Consider the following 27201-nt stretch of genomic DNA (forward strand, 5'->3'; position numbering starts at 1 on the left):
TTATAAAGAACACCAATTTCTGACTGAAGCCATCAAACCAAATATAATGTGTTTGATGTCAGCCCTCAATCAGGAATATAATTCCAAATGTTTAACTTTGCTACCATGATTTAAAAGGATACTTATTTTGAAGAAACTTGTTTTATGGTGATTCTATTTATGTGGGGATTACAAGAAAAATTTCATTGGTGATGGCTGGGGCTTGTGGGTCACTGAAATAGGAGTTCTTGTGATGATGAGTAAGTGAAATGCGCATCCGGTTTGCAGTTCTGAAATGGTCCCCATTACTTTTCATTAGCATTTCAAAGGCTCTTCATATTTATTTCTGCTTGATCACTTTCTCAGGCTGTCACTCCCAAAATGTCATCTTGAAATCTTTCTGCCCTTTAGTTTCTCTGAGGAGTAAGTTAACGATGTATAAGTAAATTCTTAAATGCTTCAGGGGTCCTCCATGTGAAGGAATCCCATTAGAACTCAGAAATGCAAACAATGCTTGTTAGGGAGAGAGCTAGACCTTGTCCTCCACTTTCTGGATGGCAACAAACCCCTGAAATCCAGCTCCAATATCTGCTTGGGTTCCTCTCATGGTCTTCCTTGACACAGGAAGAAGTATCTCTGAAAATCTTTTCTTGTATTTTTTCAGAAGTAGGAAGAAGATCTGAAATAGGTCTGGCAGCTTGATCTGGCTTGGCTGCCTTGGTCAGCAATCTGTGAAATGTGTTTTTCAAGGATAAGGAGTTTGGGCTCCTGGCCAAAGCTCATGTCTGTCATCAGGAAGAAGATAAAGGATCCCCGGAGTTCGCTGCACTGCTCTGTTTACCTTTGTGCTTGAACAGGAACCCAGGCCTTACACAGGCCCAGAACTGCTCAGACTTGATTCTTTCCCTTTCCAAACCAAACCTTCAGACTGCCATTTGGGAGAGTGTGACAGAGCCAATCTCCTGTGAAGTGAAACTCTAAACCAGCTTCCATTCCTGCTAGTTAATCTTTCCTTGTTGCTCAGCAAGGTGACTGCAAGTATTCTTGTTTTCAGCACCTACAGAGGTCATTTCCTAAGAGGTCGGAAGAGCCTGTACATGCCTACCAGGTATAGGTGGTTGCAACCACTGAAAATCTCGGGGAGAGAGCTCTTTGGTAGAACCTTGTAGTTATTCATTATGCAAAACTTCACCCCTGCATGTCAGCTCACTGAGCTATGCAGAATGTCCTTGCACAGATGTCCACTACACCACGTTTCCTGTTTCCTATAGAATTAGCACAGTAGTGCTCAAAGTGTCAGAGCTCTGAGTCATAGGTTAAGCCTGAGTGCTGGCAGCAGAGCTGGTGGCTGACCTCTTCACCTCATCTGCCTTCCCCTGTCTCCCAGGAAAGAGATGTCCTCGGGTGACTAAGCAGGTGGTCTTAATTTCTTCCCTAACTGTGGAAGGCAAATGCTCACAGGAATCTGGACCCATGCTGGAGTGGTCCTCTGCTGGTCCCCGTGCCACCTGAAGGCCCAGCTGAAATACACAAAATAAGCCACACCTGGTTAGTCTGGCTTCCCCAAATCCTGCTTCTCAAACTGTTGTACATATAAGTCTTTCAGAGGGCAGCCAGGGTGGAGTGAGAGAGAAGTCTCAGAGGAAAATGGCATAATCTCCTCGGTTTTCCTGAGACTTATAAAAGAAAAGTTTGGGCTTTTTTTTTTTAACTCATAAGTTTAAGTGGCACTGTTTATACTAAGACAAGCCTTCCTTCTCTGAAGTAGGTTAAGTCCACATTGTACACTGGTCATTCTTGTTAGACTGATAGCAGTCATCCATTTGGTCCCTTGTCCCTGGAGAGCAGCACCCCTGGAGCTCTTGCCATGTGGCAGATGAGAAAGACATGGCTCCCTCCTGGGGAATTCGCAGTCCAACTAGGAGGAAACAAGTCCAGGGGAACCTTTGATGTGAAAGGCTGGGCATTTGACAGGACCACAGAGAAAGGTCCCTAAGCTGGTAGGGGTAACTGGAGAGAGAGCACTGCACTGGGCATGGATGGCACTTAATTCACTGAGCCCTTGAATGACCTGGCCACATGCCCCCTTCCCCGATTTCCAGTCCCCACTGCTTCCCTGGCAGATGCAAGACTAAAGACACGTCTAATTCAGGGATGCATTCACCATCTTCTTGCAGAACCTGATGCTCAAAAGCCAGGGCTCAGCGTTGGGATGTACCCTGCTATGGGCTGAGTTGGGTAATGTCAGGCTCATCTTGACTCCAGACAGACACTGCTAGTGTTGGGGATTCCAAAAATTGCTTGTAATCCAAGAGGAGTGTGTTGAGTAGTGTGTTGGCAACCTTGGGCCTGGACTCATGTCGACTGGGCGTGGCCTGCAGGCCAGTTGGAATTCCCGGCATGGCACATTCTTACCTGAGTGGATTCTGGCCATAATAAATGTGCTAAAGATTTGCTTTGTTTTATTCTGGGGTGGTTGAGTACCACAGCCAGTTCCATCTCATAAAATGTTCCCCAAGCACCCCAGCCCAGCAGCCCTCTCTTCCCTGCATTGTGAGACAGTGCCTGGCAGAAATGTTTCCTCCTCCCCACACCTAGCTGGGCTCCTCTGTAGAAACACCTCTTCCTGTCCTGCCCAATGACACATTGTTGTGTTAAATTAAAACCTTGAAAGGCTCCGCCTCGTGACTGTTTCTCTTTCATCATATACTGTATGACTTCCAAGACCAATATTTGTTTTTCTGATAAAAAATTGAGCCACACTGGGCTCCTCCTCTCCTTCGGCCTCCCTTTGCTATACCTCTACCACAGGTTAAGAGCTCAGTCTATGGGTTGACAGGTCCGTCTCCCAACGAGGTTCTGAGAAGATTCTCAAGGGTAGGAATGGTACAAGGTGGGACTTGCTCCACAGATATCAAGGCCTCAGCTGACACCAAACGACTGTAAACATTCCAGTAGTTCAAGGACTTTTTTCTCAAACAACTTTAATTTGTATGCTCTCAACTCTCACGTATGTGTGTGTATTTATTTATTTATTTATTTATTTATTTATTTATTTAGAGACAGGGTCTCACCACATAGCCCTGCCTGGCCTGGAACTTGCTATGTAGACTAGGCTGGCTTTGAACTCACAGAGATTTACTGCTTCTGCCTCCCAAGTGCCGGGAGGCATGCACCACCATTCCAGCCTTAAGTGTCTTACTTAGCTCTCATCTACTTTCCTTAATGATGGTGTTGGGTTACCTGGGGTCAGAATATAATGCAAAACTGCTGATTTTCTAACTGCTACTATTTCTGGGAGTAACAAACTATCCTTTTCTTTTGACTCAGGAATCTTCTAGGATTTGGCAGGCTTACTTATTAGCCTGCAGTCAAGTGAACTCAGACCCCTCCCAGTTCTTGATGGCATGGTGCACTGCAGGCAGAGGAAGCAGATCGTGCAGCCGCCCAGAAACCCAGCTCCCACTCTAGCTGCCAGGAGGTGGAATAGTTTCAGCCCATGCTAGGCCTGCCTGGGAGGTTGCAAGCAATTTTAACCTCATTAGATTGGCTTCCCCTGACTATCCACCTAACACAACATCCCTCTGTCACCTTCTGTCCCTTTTGTCCTTTTCACTTATACAACATGCTATTTCATATGTTTGTATATTGTCTAAATGTCACCACATGATGGTTTATTCTATAAGCAACTACTGCAATCCTCTACTTAGCATAAAGTCTAGCAAAGCTGTTGAGGCTATCAGAACAGACAGACATGGTTTGTACCAGGGCTCAGAGCATACCAGCCCTGCCTGGACCTTGGGCCAATCCTGGAAGGTAGAGAGGTCCTTTAAGGTCAGCCATGCTAACTGAAGGCAAGTGGACCATGAGAGTGTGGCAGGTCAGGTAGGAGGTTGGGGTAATCCAGGGAAAATGATGTAATCTGTTTAGGTCATGGGGCAGAAAAAGTGGATTCTCATTAAGGCTATTAAGGATGTTGATTGAAGGCCTGTGAGATGGCTCAGCAGGTAAGAGGGCTTGCTGCCAAGCCTGACAACCTGAGATCAATCCCCAGAACCCACAGGATGGAAAGAGAGAACTGACTCCCACAAGTTGTTCTCTGACCTCCACATACATGCTGTGGCATATGTATGCCCATATACACGTAAATAAATAAATAAACTTGAAAATATTATTTTTGAAAAGAATGTTGACAGGGCCTGGTGATTGATTGGATATGGGGCACAGTGAGAAGGGGTCACAGATGGCTTTTTGGTTGATTAGCAGAAAATGGGAACATAATTGGAGGCAGAATGTTCAGCAGAGTCAAAATTTTGGTTTAATACTACCTGTAAAACCATGAAAAGCTATTGCTTAATCAATCCAAGGAAAAGTGATCTGCTGCTGGTGCCAGGGTCTGAGTGTGACTCACCAGAGGTGTGTCTCAATCCTAAAGTTCACAAACCCCAAAAGACAAGGTGATGATGCTCTGGTAGTCATTTCTGAGGCCAGCTCCAGGTTGGAGAGCCTCCATTTAACTTGACAATTTTTTATTTCCCTTTTAAAATATTTTCCTATTTTTTTATACATTAAAATGTAAATTTCTAAGCATATGTCTCTGTGAGTGCTTATGCCTACAATCACACAAACACCACCCAAATAGAGGTATAGAACATTCATCCCGGAAGATTCTGTCCCCGTTCCAAGTTCTTGCCCTAAGTAACCACTGTTCTGGTGCCTTTCATCTAGGTTAGCCTTGATGATTCTTGAACTTCATGTAAACAGGATCACACTGCATGTCATTGTTTTGTTTTGGGTGTTTGTGGTTTGGTTTTGGTATGTGTTGTCCTTCCCTCACTGTAATGACTGTCAGTCTCTGCTGACACTACTGTGTGTCTCAGAAATTTGCTTTCTTTAATAACTAGAATGTTCCTTTGTATAAATACACTACAATGCATCTACCATTCTCCCAATGCTGGACATGTGGATTGTTTGGTCTTAAGCTGCAGCCAACTTTCTTGTGTCTTTTTGTGTCCACTCACTTTATGCGTGTGTGTGTGTGTGTGCGCACAGGTGCACATGTGTGTTTGTGCATGAGGAGGCTGAAGGACAACTTCAGGTGTTGTTCCTTCTCAAGTGCCATCCACCTTATTTCTTGAGCCTGGATCTCTCACTAGTACCTGGAGTTTGCCGATTAAGCTAGACTGGCTGATCAATGACTCCCAGAGACCCACCTAGCTCCACCTCCCTAGTACTGGGATTATAAGTGTGCACCACCATGCTTGGCTTTGATGTGGATGCTGGGGATCAAACTTTACTGATAGCTATTTCTCCAGTTCCCACCACTCACTTCTAACCATTGCAGGGAGATAATATTTTGTGTATTACATTTAAATTTTTATTGTCATTATTGTGTGTATACACATGATATGTGGGAGGAGGCAGGGCATGCCACAGTGGAGGTCAGAGGACAGTTTTCTGGAGTCAATTCTCTCCTTCCACCGTTACATGTAATCCATGGACTAAACTTGGGTTACCAGGCTTGCATGGCAAGCACCTTTATTCATTAAGCCATCTTGTTGCCCTTTGTATTATTAAAGGGAAGCCTTGACAGAGTCTTGGGTTTGTGACTGGTCTCAGCCTGAGGTAGCTTTGAGGTTGCAGGTCCCAGGAGCACTGGACAGGAACTGATCCCCACTACTGCAGGATAATTGTTTCTATTTTAGTGGAGAAAAGAGCATTGAGGGAGAAGATACAAAGAATTTTGAACAACCATGTTCTTTTCTCTTTCTTTCTTTTTTCTTTCCTTCCTTCCTTCCTTTTTTTTATTTTTCATTTTGAGACTGAATCTCACACTGTAGTCCAGGCTGCCTCAAACTCATAGCAACCCTCAGCTTCCAGAGTTCTGGGATGACAGGTGTATACCACCATGCCCAGATTTTGAGCAAACATTTTCAGGCACTTAAGCAAAATTTTTACATTCTTTATTTTTCTTAATTTTATTTTATTCATTTATTTACTTTTTTGTTTTTTTGAGACAGGATCTCCCTGTAGCCTCAGCTAGCCTGAAACTCACTAGGTAGACCAGGTGGCCTCAGTCTTACAGAGATCCACCTGCTGCTGCCTCCTGAGTGCTAAGATTAAAGCCTGAAATTAATTTTTATTTTATGTGTATGAATGTTTTTCCGATATGTATTTAAATGCAATGAATGGCATGCAATGCCAGAAGAGACCAGAAGAGGGCATAGAATTCCCTTATCCGGCATGTGGGAGCTGGGATCTGAACCTAGGTCCTCTGCAAAGCAGCCAGTACTCTTAACCATTGAGCCTTCTCCAGGACAGAGTAGCTGCTCATGGGGAGGGTTTGGAGGCAGCAGCCTCATCTCTCATCTCCCAACAGCTCAAACAGGCACATACCAAGCCTGACTCATTGAATGCTGTAGCAGAGCCAATATGATGATTTCATGAATTCTAACTTCAGAGGACAGCAGATCAATCTCCCTTTCCTGTCTGCATTAAGAGGACCTTATTCAGAGAAAAGTTTCCAGAGAATCATCTAAGAAAACAAGAGGCTTAGCCATATATGGTGGCTCATGCCAATAATTCCAGCACTCAAGAGGCTGAGGCTGGGGGATCCAGACTTTGAGACTGGCTTGGGCTACTTAGTGAAAACTTATCTCAAAGAAACAGAACAAGAAACTTGTAAATGAATGTTCTGAGTGTCGGGTGGAGCAATTTGCAGTCAGCACAGGGCGGTATGAGGTTGGGAGTAGCATACCAGAGGAGTGAGCAAGCATGGCACAGATCATTCTAGAAAGGAATTCCACTCATCCTGAACCCTGGATTTCAAGTATAAACAGCAAGCCCTGGAAGTGGAGTAGGGGTCTAGGGACAAAGATAAAAGGAGGTGTCCCTCCCCTGGCATCAAATGCAGCACTTCGACATAGTTCAAAACACCTAACCAGAAGTTATCTTATCTTGAGGGGTTCAAAGCATGATGTCAGATGGAACCCTCTCCTCCAGCTCAGCAGGAAGGCCCACATCCTTGGAGGTGTTGGACATAGCACCATCTAGGGGCACAGGAATGGATTAATATATCTCCGCTGATTAAAGAATTAAAAGGCAGGAAAGAGTTTGAAAGTCAAACAAAGGCAAAGTTTATTCAAAGCAAAACAGACAAGCAAAGAAGCAGATTTCTTGTAAAAGGAAGGAATCAGAGCCAGAATCCCACCTGGGGTGCCAGATGATACCAAGAAATCGGGATCCCCTCTTGGGGTTCTTAGTCTCATTAATAAAAGAAGAAAAATTAAAATCTCATTAAGAAAAGAAGAGACTCAGAAGCTCAAGGGTAATTTTGTTAGCGTTTAAAAGAAAAATCCCAGGGCAGGCAATGAATTGTGTAAATCATGGCACCTGCCCAGAGGAGAATAGAGAAGAGAAGGGAAAGAGCCATACCGGTCAAGTTCAGCATGGAGGTGAGACACGTGGCAAACAAGCAGCACATGGGAAGTGGGGCTTTAGATAAAGAGTAAGGAAGTCCAAAGTACCAGAAAGAGCATACTTAGGTTATGGCCAGCATCTGAAAGAAAGATACAAAGAAAAAGGAAGAGTTGCTCAAAAGTGTATGCAGACCCAGCCGAACTTCATAACTACTTGTAGGGACTGTGCTGGGGGCAGGAAGGAAAATGACAATCTCTCATTAAAGAGATTATTCCACCTATCACTTTAGTATCCTTTAAGATGAGCCCATCTTCCTAGGAATGGTTCTTCCTTGCTAAAGGGTGGTCCCTTGGTCAGATGATTGACTAACTTGACTGAATTAACTCTTTTATGTTTTGAGTAGCTTGGAATGTTAGGTCTCCATCCAGGCCAGAAATTTCATCCTCTTGACCAGAAAAGTCAAGGCCTTTAAAGGGCCTTTACTGCTGCTGTGTCAGATAGACCACAGACTGCTCCTGTTAAGTCATAAAGGGCACAGGTAAGCAGTGGCTTTAGGGAGGGAGCCCATGAGGAGAGCTGGCCTGGGCAGATTCGGCATGATCAAACCCAGGGACAGGGGCTTCCAGAAGGCCATGCCTCCTAGTCTAGTGAACCATGGGTGACACACCCCAGTAAGCTGCTGGCTCTGGCAGCCCTGGGGCAGTGTTCTCTTTCAGAGAGAGGAAAAGGAGGGAAAAGACTCTGAATGCTGGCTTGCTGCCCAGAGTGGAGGCTGCAAGGAGATGGAAGCAGCTGCTAGCTGGGCCAGTAGGCTTGGCAAGGGCGGGCCGCACAGATGCTGGAGGAAGGGGCAGTCCCAGCTCTGAGTGCTGAGCTCTGTCCCTTAGCTGGTATATTAGTTACTTTTCTGTTGCTGTGATAGTAACACTGACCAAAACAACTTATAGAAGGAAGAATTTATTTGAGCTTACAGTTCCAAGGGGCATGAGTTCACCATGGCAGGGAAGCATGGCGGCAGAAGTGGCAGGAGGAGGAGTGGACACTAAGCTCTCACATCTTCAAGCAGGCACAGGAAGCAAGAGAGCAACTAGAGATCTGGCAAAGCTTAGGAACTCTCTAAGCCCACCTTCCAGTGATGGGCTTCCCCCAGCATAAGCATAAACATACCTTTAAGACCTCCCCAAACAGCGCCACCACCTGGAGACAAAATGTCTAAATATTTGGATCTATGGGGGACATTTTCATTCAAACCACCACAGCTGGCCAGAACCACCCACGCCGCCCTTCAAGGCTCAGCTTATGCATGATGATGGGGCTAGGAAGAGACCTGGGTGAAATGTCTAAGGCTCAACTGAGCCAACTAGTCTCCTCACATGGGCACCTGTCATTGACACAGGACCCTCTGACCAACAGAGCTGTGATGGGGTAACTTACATAGTCCTTCTAGCCCAACTGAGCTGTCTCTCTCAGTCTGAGCAGCTGCCAGGCCACCATAACATGGCTCTCACTCTAGCTAGGTTCCTTGCCGACCCTAAGTAAGATGGAAGAATTCAGGGCTCTAACTGTGGGATTCACCTGTCACATACTTTCCAGGTCTGCCCCAGTCCCGTGAACCCAGGATCTCCTGAGCCTCTCATTCCCGAGCAGTTCTGGGCAAGGAACATGTGCTAAGGATGTATTGATGGCTGCTCAGTAACGAGCCTTGTCAGAGGCTATGATTTGGGGTCCAACAAATCCGGGTTCCAATTTAAGACATGCCACCTGCTGTCTGTAAAACTGAGATAGATGCTGGGTCTCTCTAAGGCTCGGCTTTCTTGGATATGAAGTGTGGCTAATTCTTCAGGAAGCTCACGGGAGGATTAAAGGAACTAGCATATGGCAAGCAGGAGGGGGCCAACAAACAAGAAGCTTCCTTTATCCAGGCAACTGGAATCCTTGATCACTCCTCCAGGGGAGGAAGAGAAGCCAGTGGAACCTGTCAGAGGAGAGACATTGTTGGTTTTAGGGTCACATCTGTTATTGTGGAGGGTGAATGGGACATCTGCTGGGCTCCACATTCATCCTGAGGAGATGCCTTATGTTGCAGCTGTTGCCCCCAACCGATCTACAGGGTGATATGTGCAGTGGAGCTCAGTGTAAGCATAGCACAGCTTGAGCTCTGGATCCACAGCCCCAGTTCTGATGACTCATGTTTTCTCCACACTGGCTCTCTAGCTCTTCCTGGCTCCTCAGCCTCTGACCTAGAGGAGGCAAGAGAGGATGGGGTGGGATATTCACTACAGAAACTTTCATGAACACATTAATTTCTTAAAATTTTATTATTATAATTGTGTTTGGGGTGATATGTGTGTCGCAGCATGCATATGGAGGCCAGAGGACAACTTTGTGGAGTCATCTCTGTCTTTCTACCTTTATGTGGGTTCTGGGGCTTGATCTCAGGTCACTAGCTTATACGGCAAGTGCCTTTATGTGCTGAATCATCTCACAGGCCCTACATTAATTTTTTAATTAATTATATTTTATGTGTATGAATGTTGTACCTGTGTACCACACACATGCAGTGACCACGAAGGCCAGAAGAGGAAGTTGGATCACCTGGAACTGGAGTTATGGACTGTTGTTAGCCACCTTATGGATGCTGGGAACTAAACCTAGGTCCTCTGCAAGAGCAGCCAGTGCTCTTAACCACTGAACCATCTCTCCAGTCACCCACATTAATCTTAAGAATGTTTCTGCATCAAAACAGAAAGGCTTTTAATGCATGTGACTATTCTGACAAGCAGGAGTTTTAACCCCAGCTTGTGCTCCATCTAAATAAACTCTGTGGTGACCTACTCTGGTGAGATTTACGTGTTTCAGTACTTCAAGGGTGATGGATATGCATACCTAGGGTCACCTTAAGTAGGGACATTACTTTCTGTGATCCTCACCAATATCCCAGAGGCAGGCAGGAAAGAGTTCTTAACCTGATTTTATAGACAAAGACAGTGAGTCTGAGACAGGCTGGGGTAACTTGCCAAGGTCATACAGGTTAGTGCTTATCTTAGTATTCTTATGCTACAAGCCAGGAAGGAGGAAACGCTGTTGTTTGGCCTCATTTAGAGCTTCGGTAAGGTAATGTAATTTGCATACACGTATGCAATCTTTGTCCTTCCTGGGTTTAGCTTCCCGTCGCTATTGGCACAGAAGGGACATGGAAATAGCACCCTCTGACTCACCATGTTGTAGACCTTTCTTTGGGAAAGCAGGCGCTACAGGGAATGGGCTGCTTCTTTCACTCTGAGATCTTCTTTAGTCTTGCCTAGTGTATTCAGGCTGCTGCAGCACGCTCAAGAGGTTGCCTTAAGGGCTTTGCTTCTTAAAGTCTAGACCAGAAACAGTTAGGCCAGGGCCTGAATCTGACCAGGCAGCCCTGAGTCTCTATGAACCTCACATTCAGCATTGGCCTAACAGGTCTTAAAGGCCACTGACCAAGTCAGATGGGGGCATGTAGGACAGGCAAAGCCTTTGCACAGAAGGGGGACGATGGCCACTTCAGACTCACAAAAGACTCATTCTCTCACCCTTATGGAAGTGTCACCCTCAAAGGCTCCAAAACAGTGGGTTAAACTTCAATATGAGTTTAGATGGGGACATTCAAACTATAGCACATGGAAACTAAGAGTGAAGATTTCAGAGTCTCATGATTTTGCATTCAAGCCAACATCATTTCTTAGCAGCTGGGTGATGGTGGGAAATTACTGTATTTCCTCTTCTGTAACCCTCCCTTGTGGGTTACAGTGCAACTTAAATGAGTTGCTAAATGCCTGGCCAATGCCTGGCCTGCTGTGATTGCTCTATTGGGGTCTGTCATTAGCAAACTGTGGTTTTTGAGAGCTGTACCGTTCAGACATTAGGAGTTCTTCTAGGCCTGGGTCTTAACAGATCATAGGTTTCACTAATTTCATTTCTTTTTTTTTTTTTTTTTTTTTTTTTTTTTTTCTTGTCTTGTTGAGACAGGGTGTCCCTGTAGCTCCAGCTGGCCTGGAACTTGATATGGAGATCAGACTGGCCTCAATCTCAGAGATCTACCTGCCTCTGCCTCCCAAGTGCTGGGATTAAAGGCATGCACCACCACACCCAAGTTTTCACTAATTTCATTTCTTTCCTCCTCAACTGGAATGCAGTCTCCATGAGAACAGAGCTTCAAGGCTATCTTGCTCGCTGATATATCTTCAGGGCCGAGAAGGCTGTTTGGTGTATAATAAGAGTTTGATTTGCAGAATGAAAGACAGAGACAAAGGAAGAGGGACTGACAAACCCAAGATGTAAAATCTCCTTCATACACAGTTGTCAAGAACCACACAAGACATCTGCTCAGCCTGCTGCTTTCATAAAGGGCATGGAAAAAGATAGCAACCCCACTGTTATCAAACAGGGTGGGACACAAAGTAGGGAGAATAAACCTGAGCTGGGAAAGCAATGCAGTACGGTCGTAGCCAAGGTAGCCTCTCAACCACACTGACCAAAGGGCTTGCCAGTTCCTAAGGGAATCAAGTCAGGAAGTGACACCCAAGCCCTGTTGTTCAGCATACATTGTCTTTTGTACAAAAAAATGGCACAGAAGTTCCTAGGTCTTGTTGCAAGTATGGCTTCCCTCATTTTAGGATATGCTCTCTGCTGCCTCTTTAGGTGCTTAAGGGCCAATCCAGACAGGTCTCAGAACCCACTAAGCCCCAAAGGAAAAGTGTCAGCATCCACCAAGGCGCCCTCTAAGAAGCTCCTGGCTGCCCTTGTACCTTGTCACCTGCAGCTCTGGCCTTGGCCAGTGGCCTAGTCACTGCTGTCCTCAAAGGGGAAGGGCATCTTATGGTCCTCTGAGGGAAGTCATTTCTTACCTGACTTTGATCTAAGAGATTATCAGCCATATCTTCTCTATAAATAGTCTGCCCTAGGGGCTGGAGAGATGGTTCAGTGGTTAAGAGCACCCTCATGGTTGACAACCATCCTTAGCTTCAGTTCCAGGGGATCTGATATCCTCTTCTGGCCTCTGTGGGCATTACATGCACATGTACACTTACATACATGCAGACAAAACATTCATACATATAAAATTAAATAAATAAATAAATAAATAAAAATAAATAAATAAATAAAAAATAGCCTACCCTAGGTCGCCATGGAATTCAGTCTTGGGCTAGTAAGGGGAAATACACAAATTTCATATTTAAAATGTGATCCTTACAGCACAGTTAGCCTTGCTGGGACTGGAAGAACAGCTGAGGAAGATTGAGGTGGGTCATGGGCCTAGAGGATCTACTGGTGGAAACAGGGGTGAAAGGGCTCCCGCTGAGAAGAGATCTAGGGAGAGGGGGAGGCAGAGGGCTCTACAGAACTCAGGCCAGCCTTCACAAAGGCCCAGCTTGGGGGTGGGTGGTGGTGAAGGGGTTTAGGCCCAGGGTAGTATAGCGATCTGGACTCAGGAGATGGACCTCATCATGGCTCTTTTGCATTTTCCTGTGTACTGACTGGCTTATCATCTTCCTGTATCAACCAGCCCTATGTACTCTCCTGTCTGTAAAATTGTCAGTTCATATTTTTTTTGCCCACTTTTCTGATTAATTGTGTCTATTTCCAACTCCTTCTCTTTTTACCCCACAGGATCAAATGACTCCATATATTCTTGATTCCAGGTTTTCTATCATTTTTATGTTATACATAGCCATTTTTCCAGTGTATGGCTTAGCTTTTAAGTTTCTCTGAAATATCTCCAGAGGCTGGAGAGATGCCTTGGGAGTTAAGAGCACTGGCTGCTTTTGCAGAGGACCCAGGTTCAGTTCCCAGCACCCATATGGTAGCTAACAACAGTCCATAACTCCAGTTCCAGGGGATCTGACATCCTCTGGCCTCTGTGGGCACTGAATACATGTGATGCACTTACGTACATGCAGGCAAAACACTTATACACATAAATAAAAATACACAAAAAATTAAAATATCTGCAATGTACCAAGATTCTAAATTTTAATATAGTTGAAATAAGTATTTTATGAGTTGTAATTTTTTTTTCTTGGTTTTGTTTTGTGACAGGATCTTATTACATAATCTGGGCTAGCCTGCCTCTGTCTCCAGAGCCCTAGGATTGAAGGCATATGCTACTATACCTGGCTTGAGTTGTGATTGTGATTGTGATTGTGTGTGTGTGTGTGTGTGTGTGTGTTTCTTAAGAAATTCCAAAGGCTAGAGAGATGGCTCAGCAGTTAAGAGTGTATACTGCTCTTGCAGAGGGCAGAATTCAGTTCCTAGCACCTACATTGGCTCACAACCACTTGTAACCCCAGCTTTCTGGACTCCTTGGGCACCTGTATGCACATGTGCACATACCCACACAGGCACACGATATACACATAACTAAAAATAAAATGAATCTTTACAAAAAGAAAGAAAGAAAAAATCCCAGACCCAGAGGGACCAGAAAGAATGCAAGAGCTGCGTGGTGGAAAGCATTGTGGAGTGGTGTCTACCAGACATCGCTGCTGCACTCATGAACTCACAGCAGCCGTGGTTACCTGCACAAGACCCAACCAAACTGACCCATCAGCATGGGCTCATGTGGCCCCATCCCTCCTTGAGGAGCTGTTGGCAGATAATGATCTCCCCAAAGGAGGTGGAAACATTTTCTTCAGGGGTCAGTTGCAACCCAAAGGAAGGGAAGAGGAGGCGAGGAGGAAACACGAAAGTAGAAGAAAGACCAGTTGGGAAGGCAATGGGGGTGAATATCATTGAAATACATTATATACATGTCTAGATTTATCAAAAATTTAATTTAATTTAAATTAAAAAGAAAAAGGAAATTCTCAATGCCACAGTCAAAGAACTACTCCCTTCCATTTTCTTTGGCTGGAAGCCCCATAGGCAAGGCTGCTGCTGGTGGTGGTAGTTAGGAACTTGCTCTCCAAGGCAGGGATGGGCAGGCTCTAAATATGCCATACTGTCTTTGATGCCAGGGGAATAACTATAGAAAGCTCTGCACAACCTTGGGGACCCTGGTTTTGTAAACTGGCAGAAGCTTCTACTATGCTCTGGCTTCAAGCCCCCAGCTCCAGGCAGCCATCACTGACACAGAGTACCTCAGCTTGGGGTCAGCACGCAAGAGGCCAGTGAACCCAAGGCCACGGGCATCCATAGTGAAGTAGAGACAACACATTCTGGAGAGCTCTCAGGACTCAGCAGCAGCATCGGAAGAAACTACCTCTGAATACTGTGACCCATACACAGCTGTTAACCACATGCCAGGATCTGCCAGGGACCAATCTCCCAGCTCAAGACAAATCCTGTCAAGTCCACAAAGCAGGGCATTGTGACACTGTGTTAGCCTGCGTCCTCTCAGGATAGATCTCCAAGCTGCAATGATCAGCCCAGGGCACTGCAGACAATGGAGCCACAGTCTAGGGCGGGCTTGCTTGGGAAGCCAGGGAGAATGGAAGCTGCCTCACTGGCCACCAGCAGTCCACACCCACCTCCCGAGGAGGGCAGGGCAGCAATGTCAGCTAAGCAGTTCAGAACCTGCAAAAGCTGCCCACCCCCCCGCCAGGCGGGCTCCACAGACACCTGTCCAGGCTTGATTTTCCTGTTCTGTCTCTCAAGGTTGCCAAGAGGCACTTGATAAATATGCAAGAGCTCTGGCCTCTGAGCCAGGTTTGGGGACATTCTTAGGCAGTGAACTGGAGAGAAGGGAGGACGCCTTTAAAGGAACCTCAGTCCTCTGCTCTCTGTTGACAGCTAGCTTGGTTTTCACTGGCCCCAAGGGAATGAACGGCCTGAGGTCTAACCACCCAAGCTCCCTGCTTGAGTTCTGAGTCCAGGTCAGGTGTGGAGAGGGTAGTAACTGGGGGTGGGGAGGCTGCTAGAGTAGTTGGGGGAAAGAAAGGACACACATTTAATTGGTATTTTCAAACACCAACACAAGAAGAGTTGTTTCAGGATCTTTTGTTTGCTTCATTGAGGCGATACTGACATCTAAATTTGGATTGTGTCTTGTCAGAGGAGCCAGTGATGCTCTCTTTTCGGGTTCCAGTTGACCGGCCCCACAGTCTCACTTCTGCCTTCCTGTTCCAGTGCTGCCCACCTAGGCTTCCTGCCTAGCACTTAGCCCTGTCCCCTATAGGTGGCCTTCCCTCTCACTACAGGCAATGGTTCTAGCTATTTTGAATATAAAGTTTCTGATTTAGCTCACAATATTTGACAGACCCCATCCCATCTATTACACTTAATGCAGACTTTAGGATATATTCGATTTACAGTGAGCTAATTATTTAAGAGTTATATAGAATATCCAACGAGTAGAAACTCTACAGACATCAAAGTGGCTGTGAGTTTTAGTAACCGTGTTAAATGTAGCTGTTTCACATACATGCATCTAGACACCTTTGAAAACCACCAGAATGCAGATGTACAAGGCATGTCTGCCTCAGTGTGACAACAGTGGACAGTGTATGGGGGTGTCCAGGGTCTGTACCAAAGTGCTCTCTTTCTAAAATGTCCTCAGGTCCAACAGTTTGCTGAGACAGTGCAGGGTTCCCAGATCTAGGACACCAGTGGTCTTAATGTGAATGCGGCCCAGGCTGCCCGCTGCTGAGGAAGTTCAAGGCCAATCTGAATGGAAGAACTGGTTGGAGTCAGAAGGTCTTTACCATTTGGGGGTCACAAACCCCTTGGAGCAAAAGCTTTAGAGGCTTCCTCGGAAATGTGCATTTTATAGTCTTAAAGGTGGGACATAGACATCATAGACTTCCCATGGCCATGTCATAGATTAAGGGATCTCCAAAGTTCTTTCAGTTCTGACTCTGTGGCTTATGATTTATGATTTGCTTCAAGTGTGTTGGACTTTGATTCCCTGACAGAGACACTCGGAAAGTGAGAAAATGGGCCTTTTCTACCAAATGTGTGGTCACAAAGACTATGAGGGGTATCATGGTGCCCCCTTGTGTTTCTGCCCTGAAATTGCACCTCTGCTGGGGTCATGCCCAGGTTCATGTGTCCTGCTTCTCCCATCCGTTTCTCTCTACCACTCCTACATGCTTACCTGCTCCATCTACCCCACTTCCTTATATTCCTGCCCCAGTACCTTTGCATTGACTGTTCCTCTTCTGGAGGGCTAGCTTTGAAACTATTTATGCAAAACCATTTTGTACAATCATATTATGAGTCAAGAAAAACAAATTTTAATGCAGATGGTTTCATTTTCATTTGGCCTAATAAAAAATATCACAGAAATACATTAATGATTTCTTTTTAATGTGAGGCACTTTGGAGGAAGGAGAGATTGACGAAGATTAATTAAGGGTGTATGAGTCAGCTCTGATTGTTTTATGGTAATAACAAGAAGTCTCAAAAATCTGACTTACAGCTGCAAAAGTATCTACACTCAAATTACTGATAGCTGTGGTCAGTGGCGACTCTCTCCGCTTCACTGCAGGATGTAAGACTACAGAATTGCCAGGAAGTCTTCTCAGTTTCCTCAGTCCCCTGCATCACCACATGGAGAGCCTTCATGAGGGAAGGGATGCTAAAGGCTGCAGTAGATGCGTCTTCGCACTACAGAAATCTTAGGATGCCTGGCTTTCTCAGAACATGACTTAACTTTCACTGCCCCCAGGCAGGCATGGCTCAGCTTAGGGGAGGGGACAAGAGACTCTCCTGGGCACTGAGCCCACAGCCAACACACCTGTTGGACCTGTGGAACCCAAAGTCCCCCCCAACCCCAAACTACTCCCAAACCTTCCTAATCCTTCTGCCACAAGAGGGAGTAAGAGGATTTCTGGGTTCATGAGAAGACCAGACAAAGGCAAAAGGGACGGCAAAGAGGCCGGAGAGGCCGGAGCATGTGGCCCTCTGGTGGGGCAGGGCAGCTCACTGGGAACCACTGACCCAGAGTTGACCCCAACACGCTTTGCCAGCCTCTCGCCTGAGCCTCTTACAAAACAAACAGTGAAACAGCCCATCTGGAAAACACAGGTGATTCGTTTCCTACCTGGGAAAGATCTCTTAGCCCCAGGAAACAAGTTTCATAGTGGATTGGGAAAGGAGAGGGTGGGGTTCAGATATGGGAAGAATAAGGGAACAGATGGTGCCTACTAAGGCGACCAGATTTTTTTCCCCCAGTTAATCTGGGAATGACCTAATTTACATATTATTTGCATAAATTTCCATTTCAAATTAAAGCTGCCCTAACTTCAAGTATATGGGAGAAAATAAATGAGATCAAGCAACTACTGTAACTTAACTGAACCCACATATGACATGCAGGTCAGGCCTTTAAGCCCTGGCTCCAACTGGAAGGAGGACTCTGGGCATGGTGGTGAGTGCCCTTAATTCCAGCCATCCGGAGGCAGAGGCAGGTGGATCTCTGCAAGACTGAGGCAAGCATGGTCCACATAGTGACTTCCAGGTGGGCTGGGAATAGAAAGACTCTGTCAAAACAAACAAACAAACAAATGGAAGGAGGCTGACCCCTATTCCTAGGCAAGAGGCAGGCTACAGAAAGCTTCTATCGCCTGAGGGTCTTGGGCCAGAGGTCTGGAAAAAGACCACGTTTCTATTCGACATCTCCCTCCCTGTGCAAACCTCTTAGGAAGAACCAGAACTGGGAATGCAGCAGAAAAGGCAGGGACTCTCTCCCAGAATGAGTAGCTTAGCTGGCACATCATAAACAAGAGCTAACGGCAAGCCAGCATCAGGTGTGGCCTCTTTCAGTTACACAGACTCAGCACTTGTGCAGAACATGAGTGATAGACCAAGAGCATGGAACACTGGGCACACAGTCTTGTGATGGGTGGGTCATTTCTGCCCTACTCCATCATCTGACTTCTGCCTGGCTACTCAGCTCTCCATCTTCCATCAATCTCTTCCTCCATCAAGCTCAGCTCCCATTACACAGTCTCTAACATATGTGAATACCCAGGAACAAAACACACACCCTGAGAGTTGATGTCAGCCTGGCTGCCCAGTGCCAATCCAGCGATGGGAAATTATGTAAACCTAGAATGTACTAGTCACCAAGTTCACTAAGCATCCTGCCCCTTTCCCTAGTTCCTGGCCTGATTCAGATCTAGGAAGACTGCAAGGGCAGATGAGCAGGGAAAAGACTGGAGGCTCCGGTACTGTCATGCCCTGTAGGAGGTTACCCAGCGAGTGCTGGCTGTGGGCTTAGATGGTCTACTAGAATGTTGACTGCTCAGCATGGCTTTGAGCCTCCTGCTCACATGTCCTCTGTAGGGATGTCCTTCCCAAGTTCCTATCTCCCTGTCTTGGAGGGAAGTCACTTTCCCTCCCTGTGATTCTCTCCCATTTAGCATGCCTGTTTCCTGAATCCTCAGCCCAGAGATGCAGGTCAGGGAAGTCTCATTTCTCTGCTCTGATGCCCCCTGGAAACAGTTTTTGCTGAGAATCCTCAAGGTGTCAGGTCCCTAAAATTAAAGCTGTAAGAGCTCCTGCCCTGCCCCCTTCTCCCCCGAAACAAGACCCTAGAACAGTCTAGCTTCCATCCTTCATTAGGATTGCATTTTGCTAGAAAATAATGACTCAGCTTATATAAGCCTGAAGAAAAATGGTGGAGGGCAGGGAAGATAAGATTACCAGCGAGACAGAGAAGTCAGAAGAGTCCACTGCTGGGAGTTTTTCTAAGGCTATACCACCTGAGCCCCTGGCCCATCTAGCCTCACTGGGCCAGGCTGCACAGTGCCTGAGAGCCCAGAAGAAATCTGTGGATGACCCAGGAATGTTGCTCCCCTATCCTGAGGTTAGAGGAGTTTACCATACAGTAGCATCTGTAGCTGTCCCTGCTACCTAGAAAGAAGGTGCTGGAAAACCAGATGTTCCCATTCCTCCAGATTTTTAAATACGGTCATTTTTAATAACACCATCTCTTTTATGATTCCCTCATCCCAGCACAGGAGTTGCCACACAAACCATCTTTATAGGCCAAAGAGCATGATAAATATTTTAGGCTTTGTGGACCATAATACTCAAATGCAACAATTCAAACAAACAAAGCAGCCACAACATTCAAATGAGTAAGTGTGACCGTGAGCCAGTCTGTACTGCCACAGAAATGTGTATTTGGAATGCTTTTCATATATTGTAAATTATTCATCTTTGGATTTTTTTCATTTAAAATCATTCTTAGTTCACAGGCCACAAACATAAACAAACAGAAAAACAGGCAGCAAGCAAATTCAAAAGCAGAAGGTGGGTCTTCTCGAATGCAGATAGAGTAGATGGATTTGCTTTATGGAAGAACTGACCTTGGTGGTCTAAACAAGGTTCTCCGAATGTAGTTAAAATGAGATTTGATTCTGGCATCTTCCTGCAGCTTTCCCTTTCTTCACCTTGAGTGTTTTCCAAGTGACTTGTTTGCTAGCCATTAATGGGCTGTAAATTCATGAATATTACTTTAGCTAGAATAGAAAGAATAGAACTGAAAGGATTTCAGAGTTCTTATAATAAAGTTTAGTAATGTTAATAAAATTTTGCCAGGTGTAACTTGCACATGTATATACTCATATATTGAAGCCTGTGCAAAATTATAATGGAAATCCTATTTTTTATAGTGGCTCATGGTAGAAAGTTGAAGAGGCACTGCTCTGGTGAATATTGAGAAGGGAGGCACTGTGTTTCCAGTGCTCTTAAACTGTCCTCCCTTGTGCTTCTCTCTCTGCCCTGCACTCCTGTGGGTTGCTTTGCTGAAGAGCCCTGAGACGTACTGGTCAATTGTCTTCACAGTGATGCTCTGGCAGACAGGGTGTCAAATTGCCTTCAGTTTCTATATTCCCCCTACCCATGTCCTATTGTCCACTCAGCATCTTGTAATGGGGTGTCTACATATGCTCAGCAAATCTGTGTTGAATGAATGAAAGACCGAATGAATTCCAGACACTAGGATTGCAGGTACATGAGGCTGAATGAATTTCAGACATTAGGGTTGCCTTGAGACATGAGAGAGCAGAACACAACTGTGAACTGTATGAAACCCAGTGAGTGGCTGTGAGTGTTGGTCTCTACCCAGCCCAAGTTTACACAGTGCACAGAAGGGCCTAGGGAGGATTTTAGGCAAAGTGCTCCAGTCCACATGGACAAGCTACATTCAAATATTTAGAAGCACTCAGTTGGTGTGAAGAGAAGGGTATTTATATTTCAGTGTAGAAAATGTCAGTTATTCTCCAGGGCCACTTGGCTTCAGGGAGATGCAAAACTGTATTAGGGCAAGGCAGCAAAGAGATCTGTTTCTGTACCGGCTAGCTTTTATTATCCACTAGAGTCACCTGGGAAGAGGGACCCTCAACTGAAGAACTGTCTAGATCAGATTGGCCTGTGGGCACGTTTGTGGGGCATTATCTAGATTACTAATTGATGTAGGAGGGCCCAGCTCCCTCTGGGCAGTATATCTCTAGATGGGTGGGTCTGGGCTGTCTAAGAAAGCTAGTACCAAGCTAGGGAAGGAGCACGCCAGTAAGCAGCATTCCTCCATGGTTCCTGCCTCTACTCCTGCTTGGGTTCCTGCCCTGACTTCCCTCAGTTATGGATTATTACCTAGAAGTGTGAGCCAAATAAACCCTTTCTTCCCCAAGTTGATTTTGGTCATGGTCTCACAGCAGTAAAAAGCAAACTAGAATGGTTTCTAAGTGGTAAAGCAGGTAGTGGTAGCCTGAGTATTGAGGTCAGATGGCGTGGATCTGGGCTAAAGGTGTGCCTGGACAGGAGAATTGAGGACTGACCCAGGAGTACAGACAAAGCAGATCTCCAGCCTCCTTCCTTGCAGAAAGTTCTCTTCCACAGAATGCCCCAGATGCCTTCAAGATCCTCGAGTTTCCCTTGGTCTTGTATCAGTGTGCTGGGTGACTCATAAATGACTGCTCAGTCACTGGCAATTTCCTGGATCGGAGGAGGTGGTTCCAGAATTACCTTTGGTGGCCTTTCAGGTGGGGTCATTTTCAGTTTCTTCCTAGATGTAAGAAATATTCCCTCATATTATACAGCATGGGTTGAGGACTGGACCTTGGGGGATGTTGTATATGTGTTGGTGATGATTTACAAAGCCAAAGGAGAACAAGAAATAAAACAGGTCCGTGCTTCCTGCTCTACTTTCATTCCCAGGATTGTACTGGTTGGGCCCACAGTGTGGAGGGCCCATCTCCAGTCCAGGAGGGACACTTAAGTTACTTGGCTGCAAGCAGCAGAGATATGCAGGTATTGTTTAGGGTGCTGGGATGCTTTGAGGACTGGGGAGGATGCCTCCAGTCCTACAAGAAAGTGAACTTGGGAAGCAGCCTGAACCCCACTGGTTCACTGTCCAGACAGCTCCCAGGGCCTCTCAGATATCCCTTTCCTTTGCTCAGGAGTCCCTGAGCACGAGTCCTGAGCAGGAGTACTTTGCCCTAGAAGACTTCCTGTTCCTCAGCACTGGGCTCTTCCTCTGACCCAGCTCTGGGAGCAGCAAGCTGATCACCTAAGGCTCTCTGGGTGCAAGGTCTCCAAGTTGCTCAAGATTTTAAAGGGTCCATATTGTGTGTGCACTAATTACCTTGGTCAGTGCTGCCTAACTACAATGAATAGGGATTCCGTGGCTGTCTAGCACACCTGTCAGGCTGGCAGTGACCCCTAATGTGACATTGAGGTGGAGTCCAAGAAAGAAGCAAGAGACATCAAAGTTCCCCTCCCTGTTCTCAGTGATAGAATTTTTGGTGTAGTGTTTTGTCTTATCACTTTATTTTACTTGTTTTATTTAGGCGAAACAAACATCTGGTACCAGGTCTTCAAGCATTTTAAATGCCTCGCTAGCTCTTTCAGGTGCTATAACCCCTCCTCTCTTCCACCCTGTTAATTTGAATATGAAGTTAATGGACGCTAAGTAAGCCAACAAGATGCTTTTGCAGTGTGACTGAACAGATGTGTTTCTGAGAAATGCGTGTGCATGTGCAATGTCTCCTCAAAAGCCCTCCTGGCAGTGCCCTCTGACATAGAGGAACCCTGAGAGAAAACTTCTAGTCCTATGCACAGGCAACTGACATAATGCCTGGGAAAGGGCATAGGGAGCCCCCACCACCACCACCTCCCTTCAGGATCTATTTCTTCATCAAGTATTCCCTTCCTTTCCTTAGAGACTATGTGCCAGGAACTGAGCTAAGGACAAGGGAGAGTCAGCTGCCCACACCTCACGTGGCACTCTAATGCTGGAACATAGCCCCGCTCCACCACTCTCGTAGATTAAACCCAAGGCTTTGAAGTTCCACTCTAGTCATGTTCCAGCACTTTGGCATACTCTGGGAAACACAGACAAGCCAAGGAATACTCAGCTGAGTCTGCGTTAACTCACTCCCAGGGCTGAAGAGTTCTCATCTGTGAGACCTGCAAGACTCCAAGAGGCTACTTGGAGCAACTGAAAGTTGGAACAGTCACCACCTGGCTTTGGACCTTTTTCCAGGTCAAAGGCTGCTCCTGAAGCTGTTTGGGTAGTGGGGACACTGTCTAAGGCACACACAGCAAGCCAAATCTACCCACTAGGCTTCTAGTTCAGTTAACTCTCACACAAGTTCAAGGCTCCCTCTGCATCAGAAATGACACATGAGGCAGGAAGAAGAAAGGTCCCGGTCTCGGGCTCGGCTCTGGAATTGCTTCTAATTACTGGGGTGAAGGGTCCCTTCTGGTTTTCCTTATCTCTGTAACAAGGAATGAAGTTGATGCCCTCAAAGTCCATCATAGATTGAGCGCTCCATGGAGAGTTTTCTCTCTAAACTCTCCCCAACCTACAGGATTATTCAGAGGATTAAATTAGATGAGCTCCATGCAGCCCTGCAGCCCGAAAACACATTCGCATCAGCTCTCACAATGGAGTCCTTAAGCCCCTGGATCTGTCGGGCTGTCACCTTCCAGATACTGTTCTTAACAGATTTGCCAGCTCTTAGATCACTGAGTTAGTAAAAGCCTGGCTGAGTCTGGATTAGTTCTCCTGGAGCCTGGATGTGGGGCCTATCCTGCTGAGTCACTTTCTCAGAGTCAGGTGACAGAACAGGGTGTCTGAGCAGAGAGAGGGGCCCTCTCTCATGCCATTCTGTGATCTGGTGCCCAGTGACATCAAGCCACAACACACCATTGCCAGTTGGTGCTTAACACACTGTGCTCTGTGAATGGCCCACATCCAGCTTGAACATGCTGAGCCAGCTGTTACTTTGGCTGCCTTCTCTGGAGCTAGTGATGCTTGGCCTGACACACCTATTGGCAGGAGCATGCAGCTAGAGGACAAGCCCCTGGTGCCTAGATGTGATATCTCTGCCACCCTCACCTAGAAGGGCTCCATCATGCAGGCAGTCCCAGAGGTCTCTGAGAAAGAGGTCTGACAGCTCCCCTGGGAAATTCCCCAAGCAGAGGAAAATAGTGCCTACTTCCTGTGTACTTCCAACATATGTGACCCCACTGAATGCACACACTGCTACTGCACAGATTCATTATTATTTTATACAAGGGGAAATAGGCCTACTCAAGGTAACAAAGTTAATAATGGCTGGGTCAGTTTTGAGCCCAGTGCATCAAGGAATAGCAGAGTCCACACCCTTCACCACCAAGCCATGTCTTGTCCAGAGTGGGAAGAGGTCACCTTGGTGTTACCCACCCAGATCAAAAATCATCTTTGGGCTAAGGAGAGAACTCAGTCCCGGAACTGGGGAGGTAGAGACAGGAGGATGCTATCCTACTTAGCAAGTTCAGGTCTCAAAAGCCAAGATGGACAGTGTTTGAAGAACAATACTCAAGGGTATCCTCTGGTCTCCACACGCACACACAACCACATACGCATTCATACACACATGAACACACCTACATGCACCCACAGACATAGAGAAAGGGAAAGCAAGAGAGGGTGAGCGTGCACACTCCAGAGAGCATCTTTTGTTTGTTACACTCATTTAATGAGGGAAATCAACCAAGTCCTCAGAGCCTGGTGAACTAAATAAATTAACCCCAAACTAAGATATGACAGCTCTGGAGAAATGACCTACCATGTTTGGGAGACTATAATTCTAGATGTATAGAATCTTTTAAGTATAAAAAGGGATTGATCTTTAAAGATAACATTCTGGACCTTGGCAGAAGTTAGCCCAAGAGACAAGGCAGCCACCTTAATACTGTACCTAGCAAAAGACATTCAAACAGGCAATGGGATTTTTGATATAGCCTGCCCTCCTCACCAGACTCCCTCCTACTGCTAGCGATGGTGATTAGGAATTTTATCTTATCACAGAAGGGGAATTCTCCAGTTTTATCATTCATTAAAAGCTCACACAGTAGGTTAATAGCTGGCACTTCCACAGAGGCTGGCCTGGGGTCTCCCAAGTGGATCCTCCTGGGAATTTTGGAAGCACTTTCACTTGAAGCTGGAGGTCATAAGCTGTTATTGAGGTCAGATACAATACTACAGAATTAACTCAGAATAGGAAGAAGGCAGCAAGTGGATACTGAGTCTGGGTCCCAGTTGAAAGGAGTGGAGACTGCTCAAGCCTCAACTCCATACCCTATGCCCATCTAAAGAGCACTTTTCTCACAGTGATGGCTGTGATGCTCTGAGTCTCAGAAAAGAATATTTAAGTCTGTGTATGTCTAACAGTTCTCCCAAAAAAAGTCCCTTAAGGATCGCAAACCAAGTCAGCCCTTTGGCTTCTGAGAAGATAAAATTTGGTAACATTTACAGAAATATCCAATAAGTATGATGCAGGCAGAAGAAAAATGCTGAAGGGAAGCTAGTCCTCCACAGCCACTTTTCCTATCTCATTATCATGATTTTCCTCTATTATATAGCAGGGGAATGTACTAGACACATTGATCAGGGATGCTCTCACACTCACCAACTCCTGGCTAAGAAAAACTGCCCCAGTCATAGCCCCCAAGGAGGGAAGTGTTCAAACTTCCCTTATCCAGTTCACTATGTTCTCACCATGTGAATCACACTCCTTGGCCACATGTGGATGGACTGGGTTGAATGTCTTGCCCAGGACCTCCTGTCCAGAAACTGGCTGGTATTGTCTGATGTGCTCTAGCTCAGTCAATTCTGCCTAAATGAGAGAAGTCACAGTTAGACCAACCAAATTATCTTTTCCTCTCAGGAAATTGGTTTTAGGAATCAGGAGAAAATGAGTCAACTAGTAGTTATAGAATTACAGACACACGCAGAAGAGGTAAGTGAAGCACGTGGCCACCTAGGTGTGTTGATGCCAGAGCACTCAAACCAGTGCTTCTGAACCCAAATGCCTGCACACAGCAGCCGGCAGCCTACCTTCCCAGGTGGGTACCACACTGTGCTTAACATGTTGTTGTAACTAAGACTATATATTGTTACAACAGTGTTTGTCAGGCAGAATGTTGAGAGGAATGCGTCATGGAGAATAGCAGAATCCCCAACATGCACATCACAGGGAGGAGGCAGACTTACAAGAACAAGCGTGTGCCAGCACGACGACGTTTCCCAGGAGGTTAGTAGAGAAGAGAGCACAGCCAGGGCTTGTCTCAGTCCCAGTCTGTTTGCTGTTGTAATGGGATACTGAGGTTGGGCCATTGATGAGGGAAAGAAGTCTATGTAGCTCATAGTTCTAGAGGGTGGAAAATTTAAGCTGGGTGGAAGCTGGCATTGACTTGGCTTCTGGTAAAGGTTTCACATTGGTTCAATTCATGGTAGAAAGCAGAAGGAAAAGTGGGTGCATGCAGAAAAGTGGGGACCAAACTTGCACAATGGTTAAAGCTTCAATCCATTTATGAGGTCTCTGCCCTCCATGACCCTAAGCACCTTCCCTGAGGCCCCAACTTCCCAACACGGCCACAGCTGTAATCAAATTTCAACACCAACTTCAAAGGGAACTCCATTCAAGCTGTGGCAAGACCACACCAGCAATCCTCCACTGAAGGCATGGACTGGAAGAGCAACCAAATGAAGGTATGGAGGTATGTAACAAAGATTCCCATAAATTCTAGTATTTGAATATGTGCCATCATGTTCATCAGGACCTCTGGTTTCAAGTAACAGAAACCAACTCAAATGAACTGACAAAGAAGTTTGATGAATCATGTAACAGGAATTTGATCTAAGGCTAGACCTAACCCCAGTTATGCAGGATCCAAGTGATCAGCATCCCTCAGGAATTGGTATTTATGTTTCTCTCCTCTCCTCCAGTTGGTGCTATTCTCTAGTTGGCAGGTTCTTCCCACGCTTGGCAAGATGGCCAATTCTGGCTTCCTGTTCCTGCCTACCTGCTTGCAGCTTAGCAGCTTCCACAGAAAAAGAGAAATTTCCTATATCTGTAGCATTAGCCCCATTGGTCCACCTTAGGACACATATACATGAATGAACCAATCATGGAGGAGCCATCTAATTGACCTGGTATGGCTCATGTGCCTACTTATAGATCTAGGGCATTTGTCAGCCCCACCAGAACACAGGGCCTAACATAGAAAATCATCGTTGTTAGATATTGAACAGGCTGCAATCATACTTTCCACCCCAAACACAGTAGCTGGGTAAAAATCCTTGAATTGTCTTTAACCTCTTGTAGATAACTTGAATACTTGAATTCCAAATGATTTTCAATTTTTAATTTTTTTGTGTGCAGTGCGAGGGTTCAAAATCAAAGCTTTGTGCATGCTAGGCATACGCTCTACCCCTGAGCTGCATCCTCAGCTCCTGAATGACTTCCTTATCTCAGTCACCATGACGCCTACCTATACTTTCATGATGAATTTATCAATTAGGGTTCTTATATGCACATGTCTCACTCTGCTTTATTT

The sequence above is a fragment of the Nannospalax galili genome, unplaced genomic scaffold (assembly GCF_000622305.1).
Source record: "Nannospalax galili isolate Female #2095 unplaced genomic scaffold, S.galili_v1.0 scaffold312, whole genome shotgun sequence".
Classification (NCBI taxonomy): domain Eukaryota; kingdom Metazoa; phylum Chordata; class Mammalia; order Rodentia; family Spalacidae; genus Nannospalax; species Nannospalax galili.